The sequence below is a fragment of the Coturnix japonica genome, chromosome 5 (genome assembly GCF_054131305.1).
Source record: "Coturnix japonica strain WE chromosome 5, WE-NBRP24, whole genome shotgun sequence".
NCBI lineage: Eukaryota > Metazoa > Chordata > Aves > Galliformes > Phasianidae > Coturnix > Coturnix japonica.
This window is the reverse complement of record NC_140667.1, coordinates 51,633,291-51,646,197: the sequence shown is the minus strand read 5'-3', so window position 1 is coordinate 51,646,197 and position 12,907 is coordinate 51,633,291. Positions and strand designations below refer to the sequence as shown.

Below are 12,907 nucleotides of genomic sequence, written 5' to 3'. Positions count from 1 at the left end.
GGTGCTGAGGCTCTGGGTTTGTAAGTGGGGCACCAAAAGATGTTCTGTGGTAATGCCTGTCACAGTGTGTCTCAGATCTTTGATACGTGCTACGAGGGCAAGACAGGGAGGACACAGCTCTGTGTTGGATGTGAAGAGTACAGGTAGTGTGGAGAGAAATAGGTTAGGCTTGTGTATCCAATGGGGTTTTACAAAGAAGGAGGGTTACTGCTGCCCCACAATGTTCTTCTTGTTGGGCTTCCACATAGCCTCCCAAGGAGAGGCTGACAGGGATAGGCTCACAGTTCCAGTAGAAACAGTACTTGGTTAACAAAAGAAAAGGATCAGCTTGGAGGTTGAATAGTATCATATTCCTAGAAAGAGCTATGATGGAAGTCAACACAATCTACCACTTCCCAAGGGCTGTGCCATACTGTTCGGACATGCGGAGGAGCTATAATTGAATTTTAACTATAGACAACTGAGAAACATGTTTCTTATTTAGGTTGGTTAATGTGTCCGTGTCCTTTCTTGCTTCTTTGATAGTCAATAGTATTTCTGATGCCACAAGTGAGAACAGGAAGATAACGTTTCAGGTGGGGAAGGGCAAAACTCTGAAAGTTCACAGACTGCAAAACTATCGACCTATTTTGGGGATCTGAAAAACAAAATGTTTACCTTCACAAACTTGCTTTGCCTGTAATTTAAGCTCATTTTAAGTTTCAAAAACAGATTTCCTAGGGAGCATATTTGTGTATCAAAGACTGACGAAAGCAAAGCAGCTACAGGTCAGTCTTCTGTAAAGTATTTGTTTATGTCCTTCCATCAGACTTTCCAGCGTCTCCTCTGTTTTATTTGTTATTTGTATTTGCTGTATTTATTGTTTGTATTTAGTTCTGTGTTTGTGGTTTTTTCATATTTGTTGCAGTCTCTCTTTGTTTCTCCTTTCATTCATTTATAGTTTTCATTTATTGTGCCTCTGCCAACTCCTCTTGCTTGTGGGTTGCATTTTCTAGCGGAAGGTTCCACCCTGTTTAGAAAACATGGATCCAATGATGAGGGAAGGAACTTTCAGACTTCATTTATTGGCAGCATCAAAGGATTTGGACAGTTTTAAACCTCAAGGGAAATGCAGCTCAGAAAGCAAATGTTTAGATATGCTAAGGTTTGGATGGTCATTACTTATTCTGCTTCAGACTTAGCTTTCTTGTCAATGGCATTTTGATACTTAAACCTGAATACCTTTCGCAGGCAAGATGCTGTTCATGTTAGTGAATAGGGTTCTTATTTTTCCCACAGTAGCAACCAAATAACTGACCACAACAGGGGGACTCTCTTTATTGAGTAATGAGGGACTGAAGAGAAAAGATGACCTTTCAGCTGTAACTTGGTACGTTCTGACAGTCATGTATTTGATTCCTTAGCATTATGGTTATCTGCTAACCCAGAAGGGCTGGAATGAGAATTTGGAAATGCAGTGAGAAGACTGGTTTGCATTGTCTTTGATACTATATAGTGCAAAACCAATTTGGCAGCAATAATATAAACGGTGCTTTGAATTAAAATCTGTTTGCTTATTGAAGAACAAAAGTATGATTCTGTAATTCTATGAATATTTCCAAATCTTGCTTTCACCTTTATAGACTCCACCCAGCACAGTTGTGTTTGTTGTGGCTTTTAAAGGGTTACATTCTACTTTTTCATCTATTCAGAAAGTTTTGGCACATAGCAGTAGCAAAAAATGAATGCTGAAGAAAGGCCAAAGAAATCCGATGGCCATGGAAATCTGTGGATATATTCTCACCCCGTTTGCAATGGGTTTGAGTCAAAACTTTGTGAAATCATTCTGAGCTTTCCCTTTGACTCCAGTTGTCTTTGGCTCATGCCCAGTGAATGGGGAACCAGTTGACTTGTATTTCTGACCCCAACTTATTTTTATTTATTATGAGTGGACACCAGCTGTTTCTTTGTTGTCTAAAATATACTGTCTGCCCTTGAACTTCAACATTTTCCTTCCAAAAGGATGATTTAGACTTGTCAATAGTTTGCCAAACCAGCAGGCTACCTTATAATTTTGGACTTCCGACAGACCATGAGCGTCTAATCTCCCACCCAACTTTGGACACATGCACAAAGCAACACATGAAAAACAGACACAAGGCCTTATGAAATGGAAGTATTGATAGACAGGGCCACAGTTGGTGTGTACCACCTTTGCTGATGCGTTCAATTAACCGTCTTGTTGAGGAGAACCTGGTTTGGCTCTCTCAGCCTTACTTCATTTAAGTTGATAGTCCTCAGCATCCAACAGTGGGATAAACCAGATTCCTTAGCTTTGTTTGTTTTGGCCTACCGTGTCTCTTTATGAGGAAAATGGTCAAAGTAAAGTGCTTCCTCTGTGTATTTTGACAGGAAACAGTACTAATATGCTTTCCTTTTGTCGTATGCCTTGCTCTTTTCTCCCAGTGTTGTTTAAATATTTTCAGTCCAATGACATATTTATTAACCCACCACTCTCTGCATGGGGTAAGACTTTGATTGGCCCATCTGTAAAGACTCTCGGTTAAGGTGGTTTTCTCAGCGAGAGTTAATAATATTACTACTATTCACGTAAAACTCTGAGACAATCTCTTTAAAAATGGAACGCATTTATCTAAAACAGCTGGTTAAGAGAGCATGAGGGCCCAGCTAGAGTCGGCAAGGTCGAGGGTCAGGGTTAACACCAATCTCTGTGGAACTTTGAAGCTGACATTTTACAGATTATATGTGTCTCAGTGCACAGTGGGCATGGCATATAAATTGGTCTTAGAGGCCCCTATTTGTTCTCTGCATTTTTATGAGCCCACAGAGTTGTTCTTTGAAGCAGCACACACAGAAAATAAAAACTCATTTTAATGTTGTGGAACTATTTGCAGTAAATCATGTTAACATCCTGGCTTTTCTTTGGAGAGAAGTAGTGTGCATTTTCCATGTTCTTGGGTGCTGCGATTGCTTCAGATTTAATCCTGTGTTTCTCTTTTTAATCTCACTTCGTACTTCTCGTCTTCTTTCCTGTTCCCTACTTCGGTATTTGTGTGGTTATCCTGTACCACTGACCAGTTTTAAGCTAGCAAGGACACCCTCCTTTTGCTTCATGCAGTGTCCTAGCTATTGTTAAGTCCTTATTCTTTTGCCTATCGAAAATCCTCTGGCGCTGTAAACCTCTTGCTATGATACGGTACTGTAGCCTTACAAGAAAGCATCTAATTTCAAAGAGACTAAGTTCCATTCTGGAACTAATTATATCATTTACTTTATGGATTTTTTTTAATTGCTAGGTGTTTAAACTGGAAAATGCTGAATTCTGGAGAGCCACAAGGAACAGACACTGCTAACAGAATCTGCTGGAGGTATTTTAGCCACCTAATTAATTTTCAATAAATGCTTCCAATAGGTAATTTGCTTCTGGCCAAATGTAAATCAGCCGGAGACAAATAGGGTTAAAATTAGAAATGTGTGATGGGGGCAATGTTTATGGACAAAATAACCTGGTGCTCCTAGAAATAACTCACTGACAGTAATAGAAAATTAGACCACACAGATGTTAACAAAAACTAAGCATTGCATGTTGCATGGCCCCAGTAGAATTCCTCCAGCTGGACTCATAACTGGTTCCTGTGTGAGTGTCACTACAAAATGCCTGCCTGTCCTTAGTTTTCCCTTGGTATGGATTGTGTCTAACATGGCCTCCGTCCTTCTCTGTCTGACATGTTTCTAAGATGCCTGTAATCTGTGTTTGTTTACAAATACAGACCTTACTGTCCACTTGAGACCTCTAGAGAATCTCAGAGACACTCCCAACTAGCAGGAATACCCTCTGCAGAGCTGTAAGCTTTTATGTCTTAGAATCACAGGGTGGCTTGGGTTGGAAGAGACCTCAAAGACCATCCAGTACCAAACCCCCTGCCATGGGCAAAGTTACCAGCCGCTAAACCAGGCAATAGATCAGGTTGCCCAGGGCCACATCCAGTATTTGTTTCTTCCTAAAAGGGCTGGTAAGAGATTCTTTTTATAACTTCCATCCCCAGTACCAGGTGACCCTTGGGTGGGTACATCAAGTGATGAGGGTCTCCTGTGAAGCAAATTCTTTTATAGGACCTTTCCTGCCCTTAAATTTAAACTGTAAAAAATCAGTTTGTCCTGGAGAGTAGGAGATGATCCACAGGAACTTTCATGAGAAAAAATGGTTGTTTAGATTTGATGCCTTGTTACTATGAGTCTTATGTTGCTTGGCTTTCTAATTTAGAATAAATGAGACTGCTTGATTCAGAGAACATTACAGGTTTGGTGTTACTTGGTACTGGGTGTGCTTGTGAGCTGTGGATACTGGAGCAGCCTTCAGAACAGCCTTCAGATAAATAGGGAGATCTCTCAAAGCTGACTTTCATGAGCAGACTAGCAGCAGCACAAATAAGACGTGGTGGATTTGCATGACATTGCTGACCTGAAACACAGGTCACAGATAGCTATGAACTCGACAAATATAGGAGCTATTAAATAGACATAAGGACAAGTCACCTTTGGAGGCATGCAGTTCCCCTTCTAGAAGGAAGCTTCTTTGAATCCTTAGCATGATCTGAAAGTCAATGGCAGAAGCCTGCAACTTGTATAAACTTCTCTAAACATAAAGGTGACAGAGCAAATGATGAGAATTTTCCAGGTATTTTCCCAGACTCTGTTACTGAAAAGATCCTCCCAAGATCTTCCTGAATGTTCTTAATATTTTCCTGAGCTTCAGAGGATCTGGGTCTGGCCATGCTCTGCAGATAGGATCTCTGTCAAGTTCAGCAAAAGGGCTTGGAAGCAAATTTGCTGGTTGGTGTAGCAAGAGTTTTTAAAACTATAAAATCATGAGGGGGTCTGGAAAATTTTGTTCATCTTTCTGCAGTCTCCCAAAGTTTATTTCTGTCACTTTATTTTTCCGTGATGGCCAGTGTATGGAAAATGGCAACATATCAGACTCCGTTCCTGTCTGTAGCAGCCCCAAACAAGGTTGTGTGCTGGCTCCCACGCTGTTTTCCTTCTTTTTCTTGGCCGTGCTGGTGGAGGCATTTTGCTGACATTGAGAGAGGAGTATTTATTTAGTTCTGTACCAATGGAAAGTTTCTTCATTTGCAGTGCCGCTCATCAGAGATCTTCTTTTTCAAATGACTTTATGCTGGTAACCTCTTCAATTGAAGGTATTTGTTTAAGCAGTGACCATTTTGCTGAGTGTTCAAAGAGGTCTCTTGGCTGGACAACAGAACACACACTGCTGCTTTTCTCTGGTCCAGGAGATCTTTTCTGGTTAGTAATAAAGGTGACATGGAAGGCCCTACCTGCTGGTGAGTTTAGCCATTGCTTTAGCCATAGCTTCACATTTTGGCTGTGGTCACACCTCTGTAGAACAGCAGGCTTGTGAAAATAAGTAATAATAACAGTGCTTGTCAAAAAGTCCAGCTCATGATGCTGTGACCTGGTTATAAGACATGGGTAAAATATGGTTGCTCCATATCTAGGCCATGTAGGCACTTGATTGGGCTTGTCCCAAGTGAAGTGAATGATGGGAGGAAATGCCTCATACCCAAATCTTGGTGTACTGACATTTTTTTCCTCACTGAGAGCTGAAAGTGCCTGGACCCCTTACTATACAGCCCGAAAATTCTTAAGGAAATATTTTATGATTGAAAAAACAAACCAACAAAAAACAGCTGCTGTGATTTTGATGGAATAATGCAAATCTGTCTGGAAAGTGTGCTGCATTGACCCCCACAACAGAGCAATGTGGTGGCAGGGGTGCTATAAGTGTCTTTGAAATAGGTTCAGAGTTGTACAAGGAAAGAGCACTGTTCCTTGATACCTGGAATAATTCCACTCATCCCACATCCAGCTACTCTTACAGCTTTTTCCAGCATAATTAGCCAAGCGGGATGTTTTTTGGGTTCAGCTTTTTTTTGCTTTGATCAACAGGAACCGTCAATGTTTTTGATGCAATAAGGTGGATAATTGCCTCACTCAAACTGAATTGTACATCTTGATAGAGAATTCCATTATCAAACAGATATTTTAGATGGGTTCCCCAGAGTGATGTTCTGAAGTAGTTTAAAAATGGATAAAGGAAGCAGCTGCATTGAAACGTTGTGTGGAGATGAGGACAGATCGTCACCTGAAATAAATAACTAAAGCTCTGATGAAGCCAGTGGAGCCAGACCATTTTATAGTAGATGGTGATTCACCCCATAAAATTACCCCTCTATTTCCACTGTTAATTATGAGCCATGCTTTTGAAATTCATAGTCAGATGAATAATTCCATACTTAATGTTGTGACTAGTTGTACATTTGAGGGCTACAGGAAGAGGGAGAAGTAAATATAAAGCCCAGTATGAGAGTAATACTCCTCCGGATCTGATTCCATATGGTATTTTAAAGCTATTTTTCTGCTCTACTGCAGAGGAGATGAGTTTATAAACCCTGAGTTACACTTAATAATCAAGACTCAAACAATCAACCATGTCTTCTAGGAATTCTAACTTTATAACCCATTTACCTACAATAGTGAGTTATATATATTTGCAAACTGTTTAGGATGAAGTTACTATGAGCTGTTTTCACTGGTAAAATGTTGACTACTGATGGTAGCATCAGAGAATTGAATCAGTTTGGGATAACAGAGGATCAACTTTTAGAGAATGACAGTTTTTTATTCCTAAAATTATGTTAAGGCAAATAACAGCAAATATTTTGTAATCTCAGTGCTAACCAGTACTACAGGTTAGTTAATAAGTTACTTAGAAATTGCTGGGAATACTTTATTTTTGAATTTATGGACATTTGATATAGTGCTGAATCCATATACTGCCTTTAAATATAAAAAGCATAAGAAAACTCTACATTTTCTGCATTAAGCTAGACGTATTTAATTAGCAGTAAAGCACAAGGCTGGGAGCCAGGAGGTCTGGCTTGTAACTGCCGTGGGGATCCTTTGGAAGCACTCGCCTTGCCTGTCACCTGGGAATCAAAGTCTCTCCAGGGAGGTTTTGCCACAATGGAACTTAATTTACGGGTGTTTTTAAAGCATTTTAAGGGGCTGAAGTGGGAGGCACGGGACAAATGAGAATTGTGTGGAACTACTGCACATTCTAATACCTGGTAACTGTTAATGATGGGCACGTTATGGAAAGCTTACAGAGCAGCCATGTATTTCTGTACACACCAAACTTGTAGCCCATTGCTTCCAAAATCAACAGAAGTCCTACATGAAACCCAATGAAAGCAAGAGCAACCCTTATACTTGGCCTGAGTGAAAAAAATGGCGCAAGGGCATCTTTGTAAATTAAATGGAATTTTAATTTTAATCTGAAGACAGGCTCTACTTGAGTGTTGTGTACAGACTTATTTTACTGTGCTATGGCCACTTTCTTTATCTGCTGCCAATCGCAACTCATTTGAGCTCTCCCATTGTGATAAATCATGTTGAGTGAATGAATGAAGATGGGAAATGCCGGCGTACATAAATCACACAGGCTGCCAGTTGTTCTCCATTTGCTTCCTCCTCCTCTCCCCACACCCATGATCAATGCTGTTTCCTGTTTGCTTCACTCAAATGGAGGTACAGCCTGATCCTGCCTAACTATACACATGATTTATAAAGCCTCTCTGGTCCAAATTTTCCCCTCTTTTTTTTTTTTTTCTGGGGAAAGCCTGAGCGAGCTCAACTGAAATGCTCAGGTGACTCAAATCCAATTGGCCTCCATCAGAATTTCAAGGGGCAGGGAGAAAAGATTGAGTTTTCAGCCTTCAGTCACATAAGGAAAGCCATTAACTTACTGCTCCCGTGTGTCCATCCTAGTAGTGGCTCCCACTCCTTGCCAAAGTGTCTTTCACTTTGTTGCCCATCAAAGAAAATGGAAAGAAAAGCTGGTGTATTTCAGCCATGAATGTTAAGATAAGAAATGTGCTCTGCTGGTATCTGTTTCCCTCTTTGGAAGGAGGTCACAGACATGATAAGTGAAACAAGACAGCAGAACAAAACAAAAGGTAAATCACTCAAGGAAAACTGGATCTCTTTTTGTTTTGTCCCAAAGCGTTTCATTATAATCATAAACTATAAGGTGTTAAAGGGGTTAACAGGCTCTCAACTCATTGTCAACTAATTATCTTTAAGGTGTTGTCATCACATACTAATCGCTGGGTTCATGCCAGTTCCACCGCTGGGAGGTGCCCAACCCCAGGGTGACCTTCTCTCACCTAACAGATGCTTACTTCATTAACTTCAACCATCACTTGCCCCCAAAAAAAGCTTTTAGGAACTTTCATCTTTTTAAAAGGGCAGGGGAAAGAACCCTAATAAACTGGTAGCCTGGTTAGCAGTAGGTGATAGCTTTAGCTTAAGGCACCATGGGTGGCTAAGATGTATGAGAAACAGATGTAAGGCCTTTGGTGATAGGTCTGCACTTTCTATTTATTGACAAATGAAATAGGCAATAGAAGGCAATTAAAAGCCAATGATTGCACACAAACAGTGAAAACCATAACAGCAGAGAGGAAAGAAAAGCAACAACACTGTGCAGCTCAGCTCGTTCTGGGCCAAGTGACACTGAATTGGGAAGCAAAACTGTGATTTCTTTTTAAAGAAAATGCTCTGAATTGAAAGTTGAGGAAGGTTGATATTTGTTCTCATTTTTGTGTTCTGCTTTTCCCACAAAGCACTTTCCATTTGTTTCTTCCATTTGTTTGACTCCAGCGGGCTTCAAAGAGTTTATTTTAATACTGCTTTTAATTGATGCAATGAATGAGAGTGAGAATCAAACGTGAATAAGCAGCAACAGGACATCTCCTTCTTGCTGTGTTTGAACATGTCACTGGTTGGACGTCAAACTGCAACTTTGATAACCTCTTTGGATTCAAGTGTGTTCTTAGCAGGCAGGTGAGACTTGAAGATGAACAGATACATTCAAATGCCCACACTCAGCTTCTCCTAAGAGAGAGGGGGATCTTCTCAGGAAATAAGTTTGCAAGGTCATTTATCTCCTACAGGACTTGAGGAACTGAGTTTTGCTTGTGGGCTGACCCTGGAACATGCAGGTAGGCAATATGGGGAAGAGGAGATCTTCTTTGCAGGCGCTTTTAACAACCGTTTAATACTCAGACCTGGGATAACACCTACTTTTCACTTAATATGATGAAGGTGCAAATCCATAGGCCTAATTTAAATGCGCCTTTATTCTGCAAACTATAATTCTGCACCAGAGGCAAAGGGAAAAACAGCTCACCCTCCCAGGATGATGTTACAGCCAAGCAGAATCTCATTAAAAATCAATTCCTCGTGTCCATAAAACAAGTTTATTTTATCTTGCGGGAGCCTGCTGTTAGCGCTCACACAGTCCCATTGTGTGGAATGCTTGCCTCTAGTTCTATGCCAAGCTGCACAGTGTACCATTAACGAGTTTCAATTTTATGCTAAGCTTTTCAATATTTTTGGTGTCATTTGCTGCAGGTTATTTTGCCAGCATGTGGTGTCTTATAACGTATGTTATTCATAGTGATGACATGTTGAGGTTCTGAAGGTTTAAACGAGACCTCCAATATTTACATTTATAAAAACGGGAAATGATGAGAGAAGGACTGTGATTGGCCAATGAAGGCTCCAGCTGTGCAGGTATTCATCCTAACCCTTGCAGGTCAAGGTTTGCTGGCCAACTGTTACAAAAACATAATGCAAAACACATTTTGTAAGCGCCACAAGGCACGTCAATACATGTTAATTATCTATTAATCTGCCCTTTCTGCAGAGGGCAGTGGGAAGCACACGTTTCTGATCTCGTGCTTCACAGTACCCCATATTCATAAGGTGTACGGGGTGACTACGTGCCATCCTGGATGATGCAGGGGATGCCCTGCTGAGTTACCCTATTTAATATCACAGCTAAGTGGTGCTTTGTCATTGGGACCATGCTTGTACCTGCAAGAGAAACAAGGTGAAACATATTCACTCCAAACTCAGAAAAAGAGATCTGACTTAATGCACATCATGTTTTCTTACAACGAATTAGGAATATGTGCATGCTCAGTAACTGCAGTTCTGTTGACGTGTAGTAATTTCAGTTGCTGTAACTCGATTATGTCTCTGGGTCTTTCATCTACAGTGCTCTTAGATCCCTGTTTATCTGTGCTTCCATTTCAGAAGTTGCTATTTGGGTTTGGTTTTTTTTTTAGGCACTATTGTAATCAATAAATAATGATGATGTAGAAATTAGGAAATGCCAATGTTGAAAGCTAGGAAGAAAACATGATATGCTGACAGTACTCTGAATCTGGTGTGTGTCTGTCTTGGGGGAGTCACAGTTCTAAGAACCAGATTTAATTAAGGCAATTAGCTGATGTTGACTACACTGTAGATTATGGTGCTTGAGTGATGCTCTGTAGTGCTAGAAAATGATTCATCCTTAGGAATGATAAACGCAGAATCTTAAATGAATAATAACGCATTCAGTAGTTGTGGAAGAAAGAGCGTCATTTTGTATTTCTGCTGTGCCTAACATTCCTGGGGTAGCATTTTCAGAAGGACACCTTTGGTTTTATTTAGGCAGTCAAAAGCCTTTGCTGGCTTGAATTCCCTTAATGCAGAGTTGTTGTGTTCATTACAGGGAGATGTGGGTAGCAAGGAACTGATGGTCACAAATGTGCCTGTAAGCCCAGATGCAGAACTTCCTATTTGTTTAACAGAACTAGGCATGGGCATGAGGCCAGGGGGAGAAGATGAATGGCCTTTTATTCTTCTTTTGCTTAGCAAAATGGCATCCTCATGGCCATCATCTGTTTATTCAAAGCACTGTGTAAATGCAACATATTGAGTACGTAGTAAGCTGATGTTTCTTTCAGATCAGGGCAATTTTGTCAGGTTTTTAGATGCTTTGTTTTCCAAAACTGTCCTTTCCCAAAATGAAACAAAAAGCATTGCACTCATAAATCAAGTACAGGACCTTCGCATGTGAAACTCACACTCCTGTTCATTGTATAAACCTTAGAAATAAAGGAAAACCACTTCACATCTTCTGTCCTGCTGAGGGCAATGGCATGTTATGCATAAAGTGGTCTTGAAAGCCAACAATCTTTATACCACGTTGTGCTGTGAGGTTTCACTACCTAGCAAATATCTGTGAACCTTTTTATTTCCTGCTCTTGTTTGCTGACTGAAGGTGGCAAGTAAAGGGCTGAGCAGTTATTATGCTTTATATAACAGTGGTGTTATCCGCTGTAATCTCAAATGCTTGAATTAAAATCCAGACAATAAAAAATTTGGCATGACCTCATGCTGGTATCTCTAAAAGGGATCATCGTAGAGCACAGCCAGGAGCTGTTTGACATATCAGTTGTTTGAATCATCCTCAGAAAGGGTGGCTGGGCACTTACACAGGCTGCACAGGGAGTCATAGGGTCAGTGTCCCTGGAGGTGTTCAAGAACCATGGAGATGTGGCACTGAGGGACATGGCTTAGAGGACATGGTGGGGGTGGGTGGCTTTCCCCTGAGAAAGCTTTTGAAAAGTGCTGTGTTAGACACAGGGTGATCCATGTGTGGGACAGCCCCAAGGAACAAGGTTTCACAGGTCATGTTGTTTGCAGCAGCCCTTGATGGTAGAACTCCACCCCCAGAGAGTGCAGTTGAATTTGGATTCAGCATCATAAAAAAACACCTCTGAACTGGAATTCTTGCAGTGTGGTCAAGACAGTTCCACAAAGTTCCCTGTGAGGTTACATAGATGGAAGTTTTTCACACAGAGGCTGGTGACGCACTGGAACAAGTTGCCCAAGGAGGCTGTGGATGCCCCATCCCTGCAGGCATTCAAGGCCAGGCTGGATGTGGCTCTGGGCAGCCTGGGCTGCTGGTTGGTGACCCTGCACACAGCGGGGGGTTGGAACTGGATGATCACCATGGTCCTTTTCAGCCCAGGCCATTCTATGATAGATAAGGAATCATTTGCACTAAACGTTGTTAAATGAGTCAGCAAATATAACTTTTTTTTTTTTTTTTCCTTCTTTATAATATTTAATCATTGTTTTTTTAAAAGTAATATTCACTGAGGTTTTTAAAGGCAACCAAACAAGCTGTTGGTGGTTTTCATTGAGAACTCAACAATTCAGTCATATTTTTACTTTAAAATCTTCCTTATTGGTATGCAAGCATTCATTTAGGCAGGGCTAATTATGGATAGAAGAGGGGACCAGAGCATTCACACAGCCTCAGGAACAGGGGCTCAGCTGGGTGGTGAGCCAGCTCCTGTCCCACCACGCCACTGCACTCGCAAAAGCTGCTCCTGCATGTCGGCTTCCAGCGCTGCAAACGCCAACATGAAAAATGAAGCTGGCGACTTTTTGTTTTATTGTTATTTATCTCCTCTTCTTGAAAGTCTCCAGGCTGGCTAGAATTTCACAGCAAGGCCCCCTGAAGTCAGTGGGAGTGAAGTGGTTGGAGTTGGAAAATTTGGGCCAACCGGAATGATCTGATCTTTATTATTGATCCTCCTGGTTTGCACTTTACTGCTGTTTTGGGAAGTTGTCACCACTTAAGTAAGGCATCCCTTAAAGGTCACTCCAAAACCTTTCAGATTTCTGGGAGCCCTCACCGTTCCCCAGTTCATCTGTTGGCATAAAGGAAGGAAGTGTCTGGCTCACTCACCCTTCCTGTCTGTGTCTCCTCTTCAGGACTCAGAAGCCATTTCCTCTCCTTCTTGGCTGGATTTATTTAATCTCAGCTGGTCTTGCTATTAGCAAGTATCCCTCTGTTATAAAAGCATGCCCCATCTCCATTTGCCTGTATAAGGCGTCTTTCCCAGAACGCGCAGTCCCTTTTGTCTCTTCATTTCAGAATTCACCCCCACTTTCTGCTCTGCCCTCCTTTGTTAGGTGA

At 41.2% G+C, this 12,907-nt stretch overlaps 1 long non-coding RNA gene across 3 annotated transcripts in view; it reads left to right on the top strand.

Annotated features, from left to right (window-relative positions):
• Positions 1–12,907, top strand: part of LOC146760822 (uncharacterized) — a 60,066-nt gene that overhangs the window by 40,606 nt on the left and 6,553 nt on the right. The window contains exon 3 of one of the 3 annotated variants that reach the window (XR_014946828.1): positions 3,297–3,420. The exons of the other annotated variants lie outside the window; for them this stretch is intronic. This is a non-coding gene — a long non-coding RNA (uncharacterized LOC146760822). Of the gene's footprint in view, positions 1–3,296; positions 3,421–12,907 lie in introns of those variants that run through there. 3 annotated transcript variants of the gene reach the window in all.